Source organism: Heliconius melpomene, chromosome 12 (assembly GCF_056956725.1).
Source record: "Heliconius melpomene rosina isolate 202511_hmr_F chromosome 12, ASM5695672v1, whole genome shotgun sequence".
NCBI classification, from domain to species: Eukaryota; Metazoa; Arthropoda; class Insecta; order Lepidoptera; family Nymphalidae; genus Heliconius; species Heliconius melpomene.
Window position 1 is genome coordinate 14357575 of NC_140400.1, and position 21527 is coordinate 14379101.

At 32.7% G+C, this 21527-nt stretch overlaps 1 protein-coding gene across 2 annotated transcripts in view; it reads right to left on the reverse strand.

Annotated features, from left to right (window-relative positions):
* The window catches only part of LOC146534083 (uncharacterized), a 178197-nt gene that overhangs the window by 129885 nt on the left and 26785 nt on the right, over window positions 1-21527 (reverse strand). The window contains exon 1 of one of the 2 annotated variants that reach the window (XM_085194416.1): window positions 1417-1779. The exons of the other annotated variant lie outside the window; for it this stretch is intronic. The gene's annotated coding sequence lies outside the window, so the exon portion shown is untranslated. Of the gene's footprint in view, window positions 1-1416; window positions 1780-21527 lie in introns of those variants that run through there. 2 annotated transcript variants of the gene reach the window in all.

The following is a 21527-nucleotide window of genomic DNA, read 5'->3' on the forward strand; positions in this document are numbered from 1 at the left end:
AGAAAGTTAAGTATCATTAGGCTTTCTCTTGCCACCCCCCAGACAAAAAAGCCGGAAGTTTACTTAATATAATAAGTATTCCATTAAGTTATAAGTTTTCTATTAACATACCTAATATGATAAAAATACAGACATATTTTTATATAAACAATAATAAATATCAATTACCTGCTTATGTACCTGTGCCGTTTTTATGTGTGATAAAAATAACTTTTCTGACCTCTATTAAAACATAACTATCTGTAGTACTTACAGACATGAATCATTAAAAGTGAAAAAAAAATTGTAAAATGTTATGTAAGCAATTATATAAAAGACAAAAACATATCGAGGCCGTCGTGGCGCAGCGGCACAAGAGTGTGATTGACGCGACGGTTGTGGCTTCGATCCCCACACGAGGAAGTGAAATATTTACTAACGTTTATATTTCCATTTCTTCGCTCTGGTGTCGTTGAGTTCTGCCACTCAACACGCAATGCCTCCAGAATTCGGCAGAAAGTGGGGAACCGATACAGTGAAGCTGATTTTTATTACAAAAACATAATTGTAATATAATATAATTGACATTTTGTTGACATCTAAATGTTTATTACAATATGTTAACTGGAAGTACCATGAATATTTAGAGTAAGTTAAGGTATTTAGATTAAGTAATATAGGCATCAACAAAAGAATGTGCGAGAACTGAAAAACCCATTTTGGCCAGGGTTTTTGCAAAACAAAAAGAACTGTCAAAGAAATATATATTTATAATAAAAATTAAACATAATAAACGCAAAAAAGTTAAAAGTTATCAAACTTTAAAGTAAAGAAATGTTAAATTATGATGAATAATTTATAGAAGTCAAGTCAAATATTAGTTTTATATAAAGTTTTATTTACCGCCAGTCATAATATTATATTGTTATTATAATTTTAATTATATTCAATATGCAGCGGTTCAAATGGGCGTATCAAAGGTCACGTCTGCTGTTAATAATGGATATTATTTACTTGTAATAAAGTTTGCTATACCTACGAGAAAAATATATACAAGTAAATCATGTAATGTTTGTATGTAAACAAAATTATAGCCATTGTTATTGATGAGAAAATTTCAAGAAGTGATTAAACTAAGTAGGTACTTCTCATAAAATATATTAGAGTAGAAAAGGATCAGTTTTGAAGTGTAATAAGAAAAATGTATAATAAATGTCATATATTTACAAATAGACATTATCAAAGATTTGATAAACCTGTTATCTCCGACATCAACAAACCTATTTGTTTACAATTAATTTTGAAGCGTATTCTAATCTCTCTGTCCTATATAATAATTGATTTATAATATTAACATTACTCCATACTGAAACATCATAGCTGCGACGAACGAATGTAAAACTTGGACCGAATTCAGTGGAAAAATGGCACACCTACCTTTCAGGTGTATCCAAACAAACTCCTCCACTGAAAGGTTCCGCACTCTTTCCGATCGAAACAGCGTGATCACCAAATTCTCTACGAATCACAAAAATGACAAAAAAACAGAAACGTCAATGGTCTACCCACTTCACCGATCCGACACACGTGTTCCTTAGATTGGGGAGTGCGCGTGGATCAAACATACAGCCACAACGCGCGAAACAGTCGGCGCGACTGATGCGAGAACACACTCACAGGTACAGCGGGCACTCACACGCGGCCGGCGCGGTACAGTCGACACTCGACAGTGGTCGCTACTCGCTACTCGCCGGTCGACAGGTGAGAATGCAACAGTGTGGTGTCACCCGAGTCACTCGGGCCCCGACTCCCCGAGTCCCCGACCCGCGTGGACACTGGCCGGTGGAAGTGACTCAATAGTGGCGCTGTGTGAGTGGACCACTTCGCTCGCGTTAGGCAGATTTATTACGGTACGCGTGTGTGCAAGTCACGCGCGGCTGTGTGCCCGCTGCCTACCTGTTGTGCCCCCGCAACTTATTACTTTTGTTCTTTTAGGGTTGCGTAGGAAAATGTATTATCTTATAAGACATACATTTCGCTTGTTATTGTTTTATATCGGACGGTAGTCGCCGCGGTTCGTAAACACGCGTTTGAGCTGTTATTACTTTTATCACATTTAATACAGCTATTACTATAGATAGCTAATGAATTTGAAAAATGTACCAACAATATTTTTTTAATGAAAAAGATAATTACAATAAATTTAAAAAAAATCACAAAAAATCACTTACAAAAATATTTATGACATAAAACATGTAATTTCACATATCCGTACCGTCACGTTACGTAAAACAAACACGGCCGCACATTCGTGGATCGACATCGTGACATCTGCACATTAGTGAACTTTATACAGCGTAAGGTCACGAGTTTTTAGCACCAGCACAATACGTACTAACATCCTATGTCACCTTGACGTAAGTGCAAAGACTTTGTCACTCACAGCCTTGGAACTGAAACGTCCTAACCGACAACTAATGTTAAATGCAATTAGACTTAAAAATGTAAATTCCAAAGATACATATCTTTTGACTGACAATCAACTAGTGAAGCCCTTTTATGGAAACTGTTTATCGAAGACCAGAACAGCTCACGTCCAAATGCAAATAAAACAAAATAACCTTTATTACGTAAATTTTACAGTTAATTTTCAAACAGCATAAAATAGTCTTCAATCTCTTATATATGGTGTTGTGGAAAATCGTGACTGATCTATTTGTATTGTAATTTGCACCTAATCAGATGTGAAACTAGATTGATTATCGGCCATACGAGGCGGTGCGTGGCCGATCGGGGATCTTTTGTTCGTCGACGTTTTTACTTATATTCGTGCTGTTGTTGACAGTTTATGTAATATGGAGTAATTTAAGGCGGTGGACGTGACATGATCTGAAAGACATAGGCTTAAGATGCTATATTACTATCTAATAAACCTGTGAATAAAATAACCCAATAATTAGTACAGTTAGCTATAATTGGAAAACGGTCCCTAATAGCGATACGCTCTTAAAAATATTAAGAAAAAACTGCTATTTAGTTTAGCTACTTTTAAGCTGCCAAAAGTTGGATTTGTTTCCTTAAAATATTATTTAGGTTATACAGCTTATGGATAAATATGAATACTGTTAGATCCTAGAATATTATAATTGTGGTTTCATAAACCCTTGTGAATGCCAGAAGTATTTACACGCATTTCAATTAACAAACAACTTGAACATGCGATAACTATAAGCCATGCGCAAAATTCAACATCAAGCTACGAAGAGAATACTACGACCGATGTACCATAAAATGTAAACATTTTATATAATTTGGTACATAAAATTTTTAATATGTGTAGGTATGTATATAGAATTTTTTAATATAATCATTTTAAGTTTTTTTTAAGGAATAAAAGAGAAATATACGTCGTCTTAAAATATAAGGATGACGTCGAAAATATAGAAATTTTTGCTCAAATATAACAAATTGATCTTACTGATCTGGTAAGACTAAATGCCCCAAAAATTCGGCAGACAGTCGTGAATGGAAATCTCTTAATGGGAACGGAGTGTCTCAGCACCCGGTTCTCTGTGCTTACCTAAATGCACTAAACAGCGTGAAACTAAAAAAAAAAGAAAAATATAAATAAAAGCCCAGAGATCTATTTAAACTTAAACCCAATTACTTATAATTACGAGATAAATCTTTTAACCATATTTTTTCGCAACATTGATAAGCGTTATCTAATAAATCATTTCAATTTTGTGTCGACACAATGACAACCGTGGCAAATTTATTTTGATATAGACTTGATAATGACAAAAATATAATCTACTAACAGCTCTAATATAGATATAACGAGTTCATTGTTCCTTTGACATGCAATTGTATTTTATTTGTTTAACTCTTATTATTATTGTTTTTTTAGCTTCACGCTGTATCCCGCACATAGCAGAGTAGGCAGAGGGAACCTGAGACTCATTGTTAAAAGGCTCCGTTCCCCAATTGACACTGAATTCTTGAGGCATTGCGTATTTAGTGGCGAAATTCAATGCTTTCACGCTTTTAACCTACGCTACGACGTCATGGACCCTCTTCTCTTTAATTTCTTTAGTAAGAGTGAGTTTAAAAAGATTTTTTTTTGTGTCCCTCAGTTTCTGATTGTAATAATTAACTAATACAGTTATATTATACTAGCGGACCCGGACGCGGCTACGCCTGCTTGAAATATAAGAATATAGTTTCTATAGAAATATAATTTCAATCTAGATGAAATGCTAAAAGTGACTATTATATTTATTTTCATTAGGATGAATATCAAAATGACGCGGTAACGAACGCGGTCGCGTAGCGACGACGGTTGTTATTAACATGGCAGAATAAATTGCATGACAAATTAGAAAGTACTTTAAAATATATTAGTTTATATGTATAATGTAATGTTATATAGCCTATAGCACTTCTGAAGAATGCAGCTTTCATACAAAACAAAAACAATGTATATCGGACCAGTAGATCCAGAGATCTTAGCGTTCAAACAAACAAACAAACAAACTCTTCCGCTTTATTATATTAGTATAGATTATATTAAAATACATGAAAGAAAAAGTTGAAACGCATTTCCTTAAATAGCTAATATCAAGATAATTCCTAAACAGAACAAAAGAAAATCGTAATTAAAAGAAAAAAAATCCCAAAACTCTAAAATACCACACCAACGTTTCGTAGATTCTCGTAACAAACAAGCCGTATAGGATATACCTACATTCTGTTTAATTTATTCAGGCTCGCAATTAAGGCCGTGTTCGCACTGGCACAATGGCAGCGGGCGCGGATGGGACAATCGCCGTAGGTACCCGTACGTACGTACTCGGCTATCTGCATCGGAACACCGTACTTACTGGTAGGTATCGCGTAGCGGTTGCCTAATCAAAAATTATAATTTATTACTTACTATTTATCTACCTGTTGGCTTGTAATTGTTTTAAATTTTGATTTAAAGATACATTTATTATGGTGGGTGGTGGGTCGCGTGGCTTTGGAGTCCGCCACTTGGCACGCAATGTTTTGATATTGGCGGAATTGATAATCCAGAAAAAAAGTGAAGCTGTGAAGAAACCATTGCAATACATATTCGCAGAAGAAGTACCTTGTTTCGTTTAACATAGTATTTAAATAAAATTTAGTTTAAAATGACTCCTAACTTTTATGACAAAAGTTTAAAATAATTTATATTAAGTCTTTTACGATTATTATAGGAAAACATTCACTTGTAAATAAAAATAAAACATAACAAATGTAATTTTTTGATATAGCAAAATTTCAAGAACAAAATAGTTATTTAAATTTATATTTTCATTTCATCGCTCTGGTGTCGAGGCAAAGCGCGGCGTTGAGTTCAGCGATTCAACACGCAATACCTCCAGAATTCGGCGGAAATTGGGGAACGGAGTGTCTTAACATCAAGTTTTCTCTGCCTATCCTGCTGTGTGCGGGATACAGCGTGAAGCTGAACATTACAAACAAAGTGTTTATCTACACAATACCATACTTATATTGTTTTATTTGGCCATAGGTCCATCGCGAACACATTAATCTCATATTGGTTTTTTTATATAAACTACAGGAGAAAGTGCAATTGTTAGAATACGTTGATAAGCATCATAGAGACGCGGACTTAAATACTAAAAGATACATGGCGGATAAATCGCTACTGGAATTATGTTAATCGGTTTAAACAACAATTACTGCTTAACGTATGGTTTTATTTTCAAGATTAAGCTTATTTTGCTATCATAAACCTGTAACTTAGGCTATAGGATTTCTCCCTGCTCTCCTCGGTCAATGCGAGAATTAATAAATAGTACAATTTGAAGCATAATAACGAAAATTGTTTTCTTAATAATTATTGAAAATGAAAAAAATATTGAAATTGTTGATTTTACTCTGCTATTTAGATTATAAAAAAAAACGAAAGTATAATTTATAGCTATTACAAGATAATTTTTAAGAACAAAACGAACAAAAAGTAGAAAACAAGACCTTTTCAACGCCTGCCATTAAATAATGTGGGAGAATTATAACGAAAACTATTAACTTGGTAATTAATATATGTAACTTTTTCTGCACTATCTATCTACATATTGTTTACTATTTTTTCCATTCGACCAGAGGAGCGCAGCCGCAGTGAGAGCTGGTCTCCTATAAACATTAATAACTTACACCTACAATAGATGATATACACGCGTAAACCAGCTCATGTAATAACCACTTGTGTCGACAGCAGAGAATTGCTGTAGCTCAGTTATCAGTAAATCAGTAGCGGGATGCGAAAATCTTGCATTAAGAGTGGACGAATAGATAAATAATTGTAAGTTATGTATTTACTGCAGAGTGTGTTAACACTAGGTTCCCTCTGCCTACCCTGCTGTGTGCGGGATACAGTGTGAAGCCGATTTAATATTTTTTTTTCATATAATACTTAGGTACTTTTAGTTTAGTACAAAAACGGAGTGGAAAATATTATCTATGATTATTATTTAAAACTTTGCTTTTCAAAAATAATTCATTTATGAAATAAAGTAACAATCAACATCGCAATGCCTCCAGAATTTAGCGGAAAGTGGCCTACGCAGTGTCATAACACTAAGCCTCCTCTGCCTACTTTGCAACATGCGGGACTCAGAGTGGAAACGTTGAAAAAAAATTTTAAAACGATACAATAGCAACTACCGTATTCCCATGACTTAAATATTTCTGTAGTACGAGACAGAAATATTTAAGCTGTGATATAAATCAACTTCCAAATAAGGCATTACTCGGCTACCGTTGATCCTTACAACACAGTGTTTCGAATTATCACAGACCACATTCCTACCAAACATCCAATTATCTATCGCTTTATAAATATAGCTATTAAACATTATTGCATTAATAAATAATTACAATAATATTATTTAAATTATATGAGTCGTTTTAAAGTGACAAACTAAAACGTTGGCAACGATCGATTTATTGGCTCTGCCTATTAATTTAAGCGTGCCGTGTTTGTACTGGAGAACCTGGGGTCAGTGCGGTGGTAATGAAACGCCTTAAGCCCCCATTTGTTTTATAGGAAATAAGATTTTAATTTCTTTTATTTTGTCCAGACAATAGAGTACACAATGGTATGTACTTGTTCCGTTATTGTTCCGTGCGGTCGGTCGGAGAGCGAAGGTCGTTGAAGGTTGTGCTTGGCGCGCTTTTCCGCGATCAACGGCACTAGATAAAACAAGATGGCGGGAGCGGCGCGTGCGCAACGAAACAACACCACGCCGCTAAAATTACACTTATTATAATTTATTGCTTGACTCTGATATTTTATGTAACTTGAAAATTGTTTAACATTTTGTAAACAATTTCAACGCATTCCAGTTTCTGTACATTTCGATGATTGTATTAATAGTAAGTATTTATAATAGAATTTATAATAATGGATATATTTTATAGCAGCTTCTCGTTTTTTTTCACTTAGCAGGTTAGGCAGCTCTTTCACATTTTTATATCGTTACATTCGAAAGTATATAAAAAAAATTGAGAATTTTGATTAAGATACGCGGGAGATTAAATTACTGGCCCAAATACAATATATTTCAACAAAATTAGTACGCGTACAGCACAGTCAAGAGTACGTAGCAGGAATCGAATCCGCACCCTCGTTTCATAATACATTTACACGGTTTACCCCATAAATTTACATCCGGCTGTTTCAAATACTAAGCTCAATTACAAAACGAACATTTTAGACACACAGATCTAATTCTAGGGTGGGATAATAAATGTGCTTTTAATTCTACAATGCTGGGGCACGAGCGCGCTCTGGTATTATGAATTTTCGTACCTATTGAATTTCAACAACTAAAATATTTCTATCTTAATCGGGGCGTATGCAAGGACGAATTAACGTTTGTAGTAAATTTTCTTATACCTTGTTTAGTTTAAATGTCAAAATTGATGTTCAGGCCTTCGTGGAGCAGTAGCACAGCGTCTGACTGTAAATGGGACGATGTGGGTTCGCTTCTGAATCGGGGGAATATTTATTGCTGTTAAGTAAAATTAGGGAGAAAGTAGGGAAGAGAATATCTTAAAGGGCTCTTACTTGAAGTCAGACGCTGTAACTGTTCCACTATTTATTTTAGGGTAGACAGAGGGAACCTAGTTTAAAGTTACGTTCGACAGAAGGAGCCTAGTTTGACGTACGTACTGTGTTCTCCGCGCACCACCCAATTTTCGAGACATTGTTGAGTTGACATGATAGCCACCAGAAATCACTGTACCACATTAGAAAAAATTTGAAACTACCAAAAAATAACTTAATATTTTTTTACATAAATGTTTATCGATCAAATATTTTCCAACAAACAATAATTACAACTACAACAAGCATTTATTGTAGTAAATATTAATAACTTTCGCAAGCTAACTGACCTCATTTTAGATATTTCTAACAAAGGCTGAAATATCTTTTATCGTTTACACTAAGAGTACCAAGACTTAAATAATATTTTGGTTATTGGTATCAGTTTCTTTAATGTTGTTATAGATTCATAGATTACCAATTCCCTCTAGATTCAAAGTGAATCTATTGGAAAGCTAATTTGTTTTGTTTGTTTAACATTACAAACAAATAGAGGTCGTCGAGGTTCAGCGTCATAAGCGCTACTATTATGGATTCGATTCCAGGTCCAGGTACAACAAGACAAATCGCGAGTTGAGTTTCGCTACTCAACACGTGAATTTGACAGAAATTGATGAACTTAAAAGCCTTAACACTAGGTTCCATCTGTTGACCCTGGGTAACAATTGCGGAAAACAAAGTGATTTTAAAGCAAAAATACAAATTCCATTTATACTATAGTGACGTAAACGTAACTTACACTCTAGTACACGTCTAGTTACTCGTATATTGTCATCGCAACCACCTTACGTAATGCGGGTAAGTGGACAACAATAAAAAAAAAACAACCTCTTGCAACCAGTTACGTGGACAATGAAAGTTTTCTTAGATGTAATTTAGTAAAACTATTGATTTCTTATGGATATACCTACTTGAGATATATAATTAAAAAATATATATATTATAAATTCCTATTTGGGGGAATGAAATATTTAATATATTCACTTTTTCACTCTGTCAAAAAGACAGACAGACAGATAGAAAAAAAGCATTAAGAATATTTTAGTAATATTAATGATGGCAAGTGCGAGTCAACCTGTACGGCATGGTTGCCGTACAGGTTGACTCGCTCGTATCATTGTGTGGTCACAATGATACGAGCCAATCCTATTTGTCAGTTACTATATATTTATTAAAATGCTATTCGCTATTATCATATAATTTAAATTTGCATACACGGTATCGTGAACGCGAACTTCATCCATACATTAAGGTAACTATCTCAGTATGATTAAACACACTCGACCCAGTTTGCGGTTAAATGCAAATATTATAATATAATATGGTTAGTTGCCATCGTTGGAATATTAGGTATCCATTTTATATATAAAAAGTCAAAGTTAAATTATAAATTATAAGCCTGTAAAAAATTTAGTTTTTTGGCGTAACAATAATACTTTTTTCAGCCTCACGCTGTATCTGGCATGTAGCATGGTAGACAGAGGGAGTCTAGTGCTAAGACACTCCGAATCTCACTTTCCATCGAATTCTGAAGGCATCATTGCGTGGTGAGTGGAGGAACTTACTTCTTCGAATTCGAATTGAGCCTCCAACCAATAGGATTTCCAATCACTCGCTTGTGCCCCTGCGCCATAACTGGCCTCATATTTAGTAGAAGTAATAATTGATATTTATAAACTCCTACGCAAATAGGCCACAATTAATTATAATAAACGTTTACACGTTATTACTGGCTCATAATCGTAATAGCCAAGCAATTACAAATCTATATTAAAGACCGGTAGACGAAAGCGATAGAGATAAACTGAGTTAGCAAATGAGTTTTTATACTTGCCGTAGAACTAACTATTTACGATAATAGCAAAAAAAAAAAAAAACATTTATTTATGTTCTTAGGACAGTACTTAAAATCATTTTTATAGCAAATAGAATTATAAAGATATACACGTACCTATATATGCTACAGAAATATTTAACAAAATTTCAGAGAAGTAATTAAAAAATATATAAAATTTAAAAGGCAGGAGATGGAATATTTATTTGCAGATAAAATAACATCTTCCTGAAAAAGATTGTTCGCCTTTTTACAAATTTGATGACGTAGAAATGAGAAACTCTGAAAATAAGGGCGAATATTAAAACAAATTGAAGCCGACGACGCTCGGGTCGCATCTATGGAATGCTTAGAAGTTTCTTCTCTAATTAAGTCATTAATATGTATTTTGTCTTCGAATTTTTAAATTATCTACTACGACTAAGTACATATATATAAAGAACACAACGTTATATATAAGTATGTAACCTCATAAATACCTAGCATTATCACCTGTGTTTTCCCGCAACAGGAACTATCTGCCATCACTACAGCTGATACTAATTATAGATAGGTCTTACTGGCAGACACACTCAGCTACTTCATCATCCCGACCGAAGTACGTAAGATTACAATTTCAAAGCGAACACAAGTTCTAATCTTGTCAAGGTTAAATCTTTAGTTTAGACCTAATAGCTATACTAATGAAAAAGTTTAATTCAAATCCGTTCAGTAGTTCTGACGATTTACGGATAAAAACAGACAAACATACAGACATACAACCAGACTAATAAAAATTTTAAAAATCGTAGATTCGTGTTTCGTTACTATTTTTATAGAACACTAAATTAGTTTTCCCATTAGTTCAGAAGATAAGCGTGTACAAACAGACAAATAAACATTATAAAAACGTAGATTCGTTTCGATTGTCATATAACAGTTTTTAACAAAAAAATACAAGTCGATCCGAATGGAATTCGAAGTCATTACCATCCTGTTAAGCCAAAAACAACAACCGTGCCACAATCTCAATCTATTTATAATAATTGCCATATACAACGAAATACAATCTTACTTTTAAGGCTATCATATTAACTTGTTCGTTAAAGTATCGAGCTTTCATAACCGTTAGAGCTTAAAGCTTCGTAGCTACTAGAGAACCTTAGTAGGAAATGTATCAATTATATTGATAACATCAACTAAACACAATCGATTGAAGACGTGGCTCGAAAAATTTATGTAAGGAGATATTATTATTTCTAATAGCCTGTAGTCAGTATGAAAAATTAGGTATATGCATATGCATGTTTTATTAACTTTAATATAACTCTAACATTTGTTTTCTAACATTTAGATATTTTAATAGAATTTAATGAAATTACAAACAGCAAATTTTTAAGAATTTATATAAGGACTGTATGAAGCACGGTACATACCTAATATAATGGCTTCCCTGCATTTCTCTTGCTATTAAAAGTGTTTTTTTTAGATATTATTGTTTTGTTTTTGCCTTAGCCATTTGTCGCTCCCGCCGGAAATTACTGCGGATTTGCTAGGTGAAAATAGATCTGAATTATTATAGCAGTTCAACTCGTATATGGCATTTAAAACCTTTTTTTTATATAGAAAACATTGATATTTCTATTAAAGCAACAATATTTTTTTAATCATTTTGTAAAAGATAAAACTTCGCTAGAATTTCCAATATAGTAAAATATTTTGTATATTATTCACATTTAAACGTATACAAATAATACAATTTCATTGTATTAGTTAAAACTTTCACGTGACCCGAGCTGGTCCGATAGGAAAGTGGTCCGGTTGCGGGTTGCGGGTGACCGTCGCCCTCGCTTTGCTCTTATTACAGGTATAGGCACGCAGTTGTATGATAACTTGCCTTGCTCCTTGAAGTGAACTGGTGTAGATCATTTATTTACAGACAATCATTACAAACATTAATTATTGTATTTATAAAAGATGAAAAATATGTAATAAATTTGTATGTACTGTACACATAAAACTTAAAATTCGTACCAAACAACGGAAAAGAAAATAGTCAAACTCATATAAAGTAAAAAAAAAGTCCAATTAATACATACAAATATTCTATGGACAACTCAGTTTATAATTGTAGGATTCCTACACCTTTATTGTACCTTTTCACTGCATCTTGGAATCAACGCCGCGCTTTGACTCGCTATAAGAGCAAAGAATTGAAAATATTTAATAATTCAGCACCCCGAGTGGGAATCGAATCCACAAGCACGATCCTCACGATATTCTCGAACCCTACACATTTAATACAAAAATACTTAAGTTTCATAACACAAACACAATCCCACATCGCACACCACCAAAAACCCACCCACCCAGTACGACTCCCAATAGATCAAAAGTTGCAGAAAACTATCTAAGTAGCTAAACAATCTCAATTCGCACCAACATCGGATAACGCATTTCACTCAACACGTCGCATTTATGCAAATCGATGTGGTTTTGCAGACAACTTGCTAATAAATAACCTGTACAGTATCGATCTCGGCATGCTGTAGGTACCTAGAATTACCACGACGACAGCTTGTAAGTGTTCCTCTATTGTATTTTGCATAATCAAATGCCTAAACTATATAGCGGTTTTAGTAAATGTAAATGTACAAGATGTACCGTAATCTATACTAATATAATAAAGCGGAAGAGTTTGTTTGTTTGTTTGAACGCTAAGATCTCTGGATCTACTGGTCCGATTTACTATGTTTTTGTTTTGTATGAAAGCTGTATTCTTCAGAAGTGCTATAGGCTATATAATATTACATTACACATATGTACTAATAAATTAAAATACTTTCTAATTTGACATGCAATTTATTCTGCCATGTTAATAACAACCGTCGTTGCTAAGCAACGGTTTGCAAAGTTTCTTTGTTGTTTTAAGAAAACGTCACCCAAAATGAACTTATATTTTGATATTCATCCTTATAAAAATAAATATATTATATAATATTTAATTAATATTCTTATAGTTCAAGCAGGCGTAGCCGCGTCCGGGTCCACTAGTTAATAGATAATCCTAAAACATGTTGTGGATTCGATTTCTACTCGACGAAATGCAGTATTTAATATTTTCATGTTGAAGCAAAATGAGGCAAAGTCTGCCTCTCAACACGCAATGAGTGAGAAGTGGAGTGTCTTAACTCTCCTCCAAAGGGTGCATCCCTTTGCCTACCTTGCTACATGGGGAATACAGCGTTAACCTGAAAAAATACAACAAGAAATATTCCAAAGACAATTCGTAAGATAAGTATTTTTTTTTGGTCCATTATGCTACCTCATTCTTCCATATGTCTAAGAATAAATCATATATCGCTACTACGATATAATACGGATAATTTTAAATAAACATCAATGCAACTCATCTGGTAAGCGAGCGGCTATCTTGCAATTATCTATCCTTATCACCGGCTGACAGTGCGTGGGCGCAGGATTGCGCTGTCAGCAAAACGCCGTTTTACCAAAATTATGGCCGTCTCGAAATCTAGTTTAGTTAGCCAACTTCAAGGATTACAATTTGTGTAAATGCTAAAGGTCATGTGGTGCATGTGGGGTTTGATTATTTCTCATATAGATTTTTTTGAAATAATAGGGGGGAAAAAAAGGAGGAAAATCTCCCGGTGTTTCTCAATACTGCAGTTTGTTAATAGAAATCAGGGTAATATACACATGTGGGTATAATAATATAAATACAAAGATTCTTACAAGAGCGATTTGAACTCACGACACCACGATGCCAACATCCCATATGTTAAGCAGAGGGAAGTTAGTGTTAGTGTAGTTAGTTAGTTAGTGTTAAGACACTCCGTTCCCATAAGAAAATTAGTAAAATAAAACTTTTAAATTTATTATAACAATAAAATTTAAAAAAAATACAAAAATATATATTTCCTAATTCAGCTAGGACTACCGTTTGGAGTTTGTGAAATTTGACTACCAGGAAATATCGAGCTGAATGCTATCGCGAAGATAAGCGGTCTTGTAACAGAATGGATTATAGCGGATATCAACATTTATAATTTACAACATCACTTTCCACAATTACAGTTTATTTAGAACAAACTATTAATGGTTATTATAAAAGTAACAAATAATATATGGTTATTGGAAAATTTAATTTTATGAGAGTTAATAAAAATTTTGCAATTTGCATTAGATTTATGCTGTCGTTTGACGCTGTACGTGATGGTTGCAAGCTCCACGAAATCCACTCGATAAAATTTTACATTCAAAATATAGTCAATAAAAATAAAAAATAATTAGAACAACGTACTACGTATTACGTAAACGTAACGGGCGTACTAAACATTTTTTTATTTAGCTTCAAGCTATATTCCACATATAGAGGGGTAAGGACATGGAAGCCTAGTATTGAGTCACTCCCTTTCTCACTTTCCGCCAATTTTTTAAGACATTTCGTGTTGATTGGCGGAACCCAAAGCTTGAGCTTTGTTCTGAGGACACTAAGGTTTTTTTGCCTACTTCGCATATTTCGAGATATGTATGAAGACGTACCATATCACAAATCAAAGGAAAGTTGTCTGGGCTGCTACTTACTGGAAACAGGATGGCTGACGAGAATTACTGCCGGATATTTGACCTTCAGTCATAATTATTCAGGATAAGTATAAGGAAAGTATTTTGTTGTCCATAAAATTCATTAACGTAGGATATTGACAACTCTTACTTATAGAAATTATTATTTTTCAAAGTGCAGAACGTCGACTGTTAGAAAGATGGGATGATATCCCTGTTTGGGATAGTTGCGCATTTCAACGCTGCAACCAGTCTGGCAGAGTGGGCAATTGAAAATACTTAATTTTTCGAGCTAGGAACGACGACGATCGAACGAAAGACGTATTGTGAGATATCACTTCGCCATGTTGCTTTAATTCTATATTAGGAAAACTATTCACTAAATACGGTAACAGTGACCGCGGTCAAAATGGCTTAATACTGGCAAAATACAAAATGAATTTTCCAAGCTTAACATGAAGAAAGAGAAGAAGACTAAACCTCTATCTTTCAACGTTCCCTCTGTCTACACTACATAAAGCAACGCATAGATTTAAAAATAAACTAAATTCTTATATTTTTACTGCGCTAGGGTAAAAGTGTCTCCTTAATTTCGAATATTTCTCACGACGCGACCGCACCAATGTGGAGCACACGTTACAATTGGTACAGCAAATTTCTCGGAAAACTTCAACTGGTCTTAATAAATATGGATTTAAGCTTGTGATCTCGTTAAAGGCTTAATGATTAAGTATAAAATAATATATACATCAGTATACAAAATGATCAAAATTACAATATAAAGAGAACATGGATCGCAGAGAACCTGAATGTATTTATTTTTAAAGAAATTTAAAATTGGTAATATATTTTTATCCTGATGAAAAAAATAAAAAAAAAACAGTTCATAAATAACTTCGTTACCACATCCAAAATTAATATGTAAATATAACACATAAAGTATGTAAAATTTCGATCATTTCGATTTTAAGGTTAATTATTGAACTTAGTTGTAAAATGTAACTAACAGTAAGATATGCTCGAGTGTGCGTTTTAGTATTGATAAAATACGTACTCGTACATACAAATATGAGTGCGTGTATCGGCGGCGAGAGATAAAAGAGGGCCTGCACTTACGCGCCCTCCCGTATCCATAGACTTGTACGACAATTTACCTAAAATTTGCTCCTTGAAAATAAAAATATAACAAATTTTAGGTTTGATTTTCACTCGGCGATTTAGTATTTGATTTTCATTCGGGGGAATTGATTATTTTATATTTTAAATTTCTCTGTATAATTAATAACTCTGAGATATTCTAATTCATATTAATACATATAGTATCTAAATAACTTTTTAAAAGAACGAATATAAATTTAACAATAGCAAATTTCATGTTTTGAGGCTTAAAAAGGTTAGTTTGATACGTTAAAATAAAACTTGGACTACAATACCCATATTATATAGTCAATATCCTCACATACCTAAGATTAAATAGTTCAGCTGTTACATTTATTAAGCGCAACTTATAAACAACATAACAAATAACCAAAAAAAGAAAGAAAAAAAATTAAAAAACCAACAACATTAAAAAAAAAAGACAACAAAATACCAAAAAGACGCAATACATAAATTACGACAAAAAATTATTAAAAAAAAAAATCCACACACGATCATAATTAAAGCGTACCTTACAGTACCTTAAATATAATCGACGTGAGAGTACCGGCCTATAGGTCTCGGCACCTCCGGAATGTGCTACAGTTTAAATGAGGCAGCGCGGGCGAACCGGTCCGACGGCCCTCGCGTTCGGGGAAAGAGCATGATTTATAACTAAAATTAAACGGCAACTCTGTGCCATTATCGATGCCAAGTCATGAAACTTATTACGGTGACATGGATGCCACATTTCGACTGGTTTTTTTTACTAGTATCCCCCATATAATCGGATATTATTATAAATTGGTGACTGAAATCTTATATGTTTTTTCATTTCCACGCGTGTTACGAGTAATAAATGATTTAAATTTTCACAACTGGCTTTTTCACATGACATTATATAAACGTTGAGGATTGTTGTGCCCATCGCTTTACAAGAAAAGGCACATAAAAAAGTGCTGTTAGATAATATCGAATATGAAAATGGTTCAGTTATTTCTAATATGCATACACTTCTAATTGAAAATCTTAAGCAATAAGCATTTCAACTTCAATATGACGGCGTCAAGTCTAATTAATTTGAGTTTCAAACTGAATTATTATCGAAATTATTTATCAAAGTAGAAGTATGCGATGACAGTGTACATAACGAAGTATTTCAGCTCTTACTTTCTAATTAAGACTATAACTACAATTGTCACTATAGTTCTATTACAACCTTCATTAAAGGTATGTTGCATTCAAAATAAGTTAAGAACTTACATAAGACTTTATAAAATAGAAAATTGCTATTATTTTCTCAAAAACTTCAATTTTCTTTTGAATACTGGGTGAATAAAAAGAAATATAGAAGATTAACAAGAGTTTCTTTATACACTCACTTCTTTTTTTAGCATCACTCTTTCTCCCTAACCAGAATATACCTAGCAGCAAAGACTACGGTACACTCATATCTTCATAAGATATTTATGTATGTAGACAATTGTGACAAAATCATGACAGCTTACGGTGATTACGAAACAAAAAAAACTAACTATCTGAAATATTTACATATAACGAGCTTTTTCTTTCTTCCTAATCTTCTTAAATAAATTCTACTATCAAAAAGCACATTAAATTCAAAAAATAAAATACACAAAATAAAAGAAAGCAATATAATATTAAATTTAAACTTTATATACCTTTAGTCTTACTTAAACCTACCTCATAACATTTGCCAGTTTCATAATTAACTATACATAACATTATTTCTGTCAACAACGTTCTCCCATTCATCCGTTCCCATTCGGCGAGTATTCATGTGACAGTTAAGTCGCACTACATATTGGTTTACACAATCGCTATTATTTAAAAGACATCGTTTTGAACTACTTTTGTTTATATCCTTCCAATAGGCCAGTGTTGCACAACAGTTTGTGTTGCTGCAGATAATCTAGTCACTTTCAAAGATAATCTTTGGTATCTGCTGGACATTAACAGTTCTAAATAACGAGGTATGGTGGTGCAATTAACGTTTTGAAATTGTATCTCTCATCTTTCGAGATGTGACTGACAAGTGGTTTGGTTTTACTAATTGATTTATAGTGGTCTGGTTATTAGTTATTTGGAACTCTTACCTACCTTTGCTCAAAAAAAAAAACAAAGGAAAACAAGAAGCAAGAAACAGAATAGGCTGAGCGAACCTAATGTTAAGACACTCTGTTCTCCGCTAAATCCCCGTTAAATTTTCGAGGCATAGTATGTGGATTGGCAAACTAAACGCTGCCCTTGTTATCTATAACGGAAAAAAGAAAATATTTCATTTCCTGGAGATTGGATCTAAACTACAAAGAAAAACATGGAGAAAAAAAAGAAAAAAAGTGGCTGTGATAGCAGAAGATGTCAACGAGCCATGTTGAATCTAGGATTTGCCCTTACGTTCCCTGTGCATATCAAATATAAATACATAAAAATTAAAAGAAGTGATCAGAAAAATAAATATTTTACATTGCTACTATTAATAAAATAAAATATATAAATAAAATATTATCGTTCAGATGATCTTTTTTGTTGTTGTAGGTACATACAAGCAGCTACGGCTCAAATTAGTATTATAATTTCAAAGAAATAACATATTATTATAAAGGTAGAGCTGTAATAAGAACTAGAAAAACTGAAAATTTATCCAATAATCTTACTTCGAACATGTTTACTTGATACAGTTGCTCTTTATTTAATATATAATTATAAAATTGCTCAGAACTTGCCTTCTCACTGAACTAGTCTTGGAACCACAAGAGAAATAATCGTCTCGTGGACAAACATGAATGTAGCGGTTGTCATTAAAAATTAATACTAACTTAGGAAAGTGGCTTGAGCTGTATTTTTTTATATCTTAACTCCATATGTATAAAAAATTTAAATAACTTATCTCATATCAGGTAAATATTATTAATATTTACTATTTATTTACTCTTTTCCCCTATGATATTTTTTAGTTTCACGTTATTTTACGCAACCGCAATAGATACAGTAGATAGAGAGAATCTAATCTCCAGACATTTCGTTCTCTTCTTTTCGACTGAATCGAAGCATTGCGTGTTGAAATGCAGAACTCAACGCCGCAGCTTACGAGCATCTTACCACTTACCAGAGTGTGAAATAATAACATTTTAAATACAATCATTCCCTCGAGTGACGATCGAGCCTACAACCATCTCATTCGCAGTAAATATCACTGTACTATGACACCAAATATATATTTCTATATTATTAATAGTAAAGTTATATTATATTAATAATTTTCCTTACTGCATAAACAAAATCCCAAGCATTCATAAGTATAAATCGAAAACAATATCAGTTACTATTGTTTCTTGAACCGCCTAACAAAGTACACGATTTGTTTACCATGTTCGCCCATTGACAACCACCACCAATCCACTGATTGCAGAACAGAGGCAGTCACGCCACGGTCGTTTTCTTATTGAATGATGTTCTAATATGCATTATAAATAAACTAAATTTGTTTATTTCGTGAAATTGATGGATATTTATAAAAAATACTATTAATACAATAACTTTACCATCATCATCATCATCATCATCAGCCTGTCCTCGTCCACTGCTGGACATAGGCCTCCCAATGGCACGCCACTGAGCTCGATCTTCACCATAGTATTAAGTAATTGGAAAGTTCCAAAAAAATGTTAAGAACAGAATGAAATAGTATATTATTAGGTATTCTATTTTATTTTTAGAATCGTCTCTACTATAGCTATATATAAATCAAAGTTAATAAGCAAAGCTTATTAATTTGCCCAATAATATCAATAGGATGTAAATGTATGGAAATAAGATTATATATTTTTTTAAGATAGTTACTACTTTTTTATTTTAATAGTACTACTAGTAATAATGTTATAACTTCTTATCTGAAAAGGGCAACTATAGAGTTTTCATTCGACGTTTTGAAATTTTATATTGATAAGTCTATAAAAATAAATAATATAATTTAATTGAATTGAACTCTCCTTATCAAATATATGGATCAAAGAAGCCGAAGATTGTTTTCACAAATACTATATTAAACCACCGTTATAAACGAAAAGTCAAGAAACGGGGAAACAAGAACATAACGTTACAAATAATACGAACGATTAATATAACATTAATAACTGAGTAATTAAATTAATATTACATTAAAATATAACATTTTATGGACAATAAAGATAATTTACACAGATGACTTGTGTTTTCATTTCATTTTAAATGAAAGTCTCAGTTATTGAACCGCAAACGTAGCTTTACAGTAAATTATAACTGTAACAATAGTGTTCTATACAATAAAATGGAGTAATATAATTTAATAAAAATCTAGCCTAGTACGATTAATATTTCAACTGAGGGTTCGATACTAATTTCATAATTGATTTGTTTATTTCAATTAAAAGGAGAAAAATACAGATAAGTTCCTGGTTAGAGTTTCTCTATCGATGCCATAAACCTCCCTAGGAAAGAATAAGAAAACAAATTCTAAAGAATGTTCCGAATATTCTAAAAAACTAAATAAATTTATAATTAAACTTTAGAAAATATAAAATGGATTATTTTACATAGACGATTACTACATAATACAAAAAGTAATAATTTGAAAGATTTTAATTTCTCGAAGAATGTCAGTGAGATGATGATGAATTTCATAAATGAGATTATAAGTATACAACCCATAACAACAAATTATATTACGTTATTCACTTTCTCCCAAAGATTTCTAGTAATAAAAAATATGTACTCCAAGCATATGCAATGTGTGTTAAGATAGTATCATTGCAGCTGCAGAGCTACAAGGGCGTTATCTACATCTAAGCTTCCACTAAGGTTGACAATTGACAGGCTCGACCACTAAATACATTAACAAACCCCCTTTGGTGTTTTGGTTGATGCTTTGACTTCTAAGCTAATAGTGAGCTCAATTTCTACTCAACACCGATATTACAGTAGTTTTATTATCCTTCTTAGCTTCACGCTGTATCCCGTACATACTCGTAGCACGGTAAATAGAGGAAACCTAGTGTTTAGACACTCAATGTTAAAGCCTTAATTATACTTTTTATTATTATCAAAATTTAATATAGTTTGTTTTTTCAAGTACACTTAGTTATTTACACATAAATATAACATAAAATAATGATTTTGAAATTATTGTCAGTCTTTCTGTTTGTCTGGACTTATCTTCGAAATTGCGGAACCGATTTTATAGGACTTTCGATGCAAGTTGAAATTTAGAAATTTTGGAGCAATATAAAGGCTAATTAATTCCCAGGATTCCGGGATCGTCCATCGAGTAGACGTGACATAATCTAATAAAAGCCTAAATAAAATTGTATTACAACAAAAATATGAAATATTACAACTAACACACCTTAAAGAAAAGTCTACCATACTACCGTCCTTAATTAATCAATACACAAACAAATCGACACAACCGCGTCTTATCTTCGATCATTTACAAAAAAAATCTGAGAATTTTGCGTTCATTTAAGCCTTTAAATATATATAGGTATATTATAAATGACGGTCGTGACACCACAATGAAACCTTTCACCCAACTACCGCTACGCTACCTGCCGCAGCCTAAATGATCTAGATCCAGCAAAATCAGATCGGCTGCACGCGAATTTTCGATTATTGACTCGACTCTTGTTTTAGCACGACTTAACACAAAATCGATGGTAATAAATTCAATACGTAAGTATACTATATATAATAGTAAGTATACGTAGTAAAAGTTCATTTTTTTTTTTTTTTTTGTATTTCGATTAATGAGATATTTTTATTAAAATCAACGAGACCAATCGCACTGATAATGTTGTA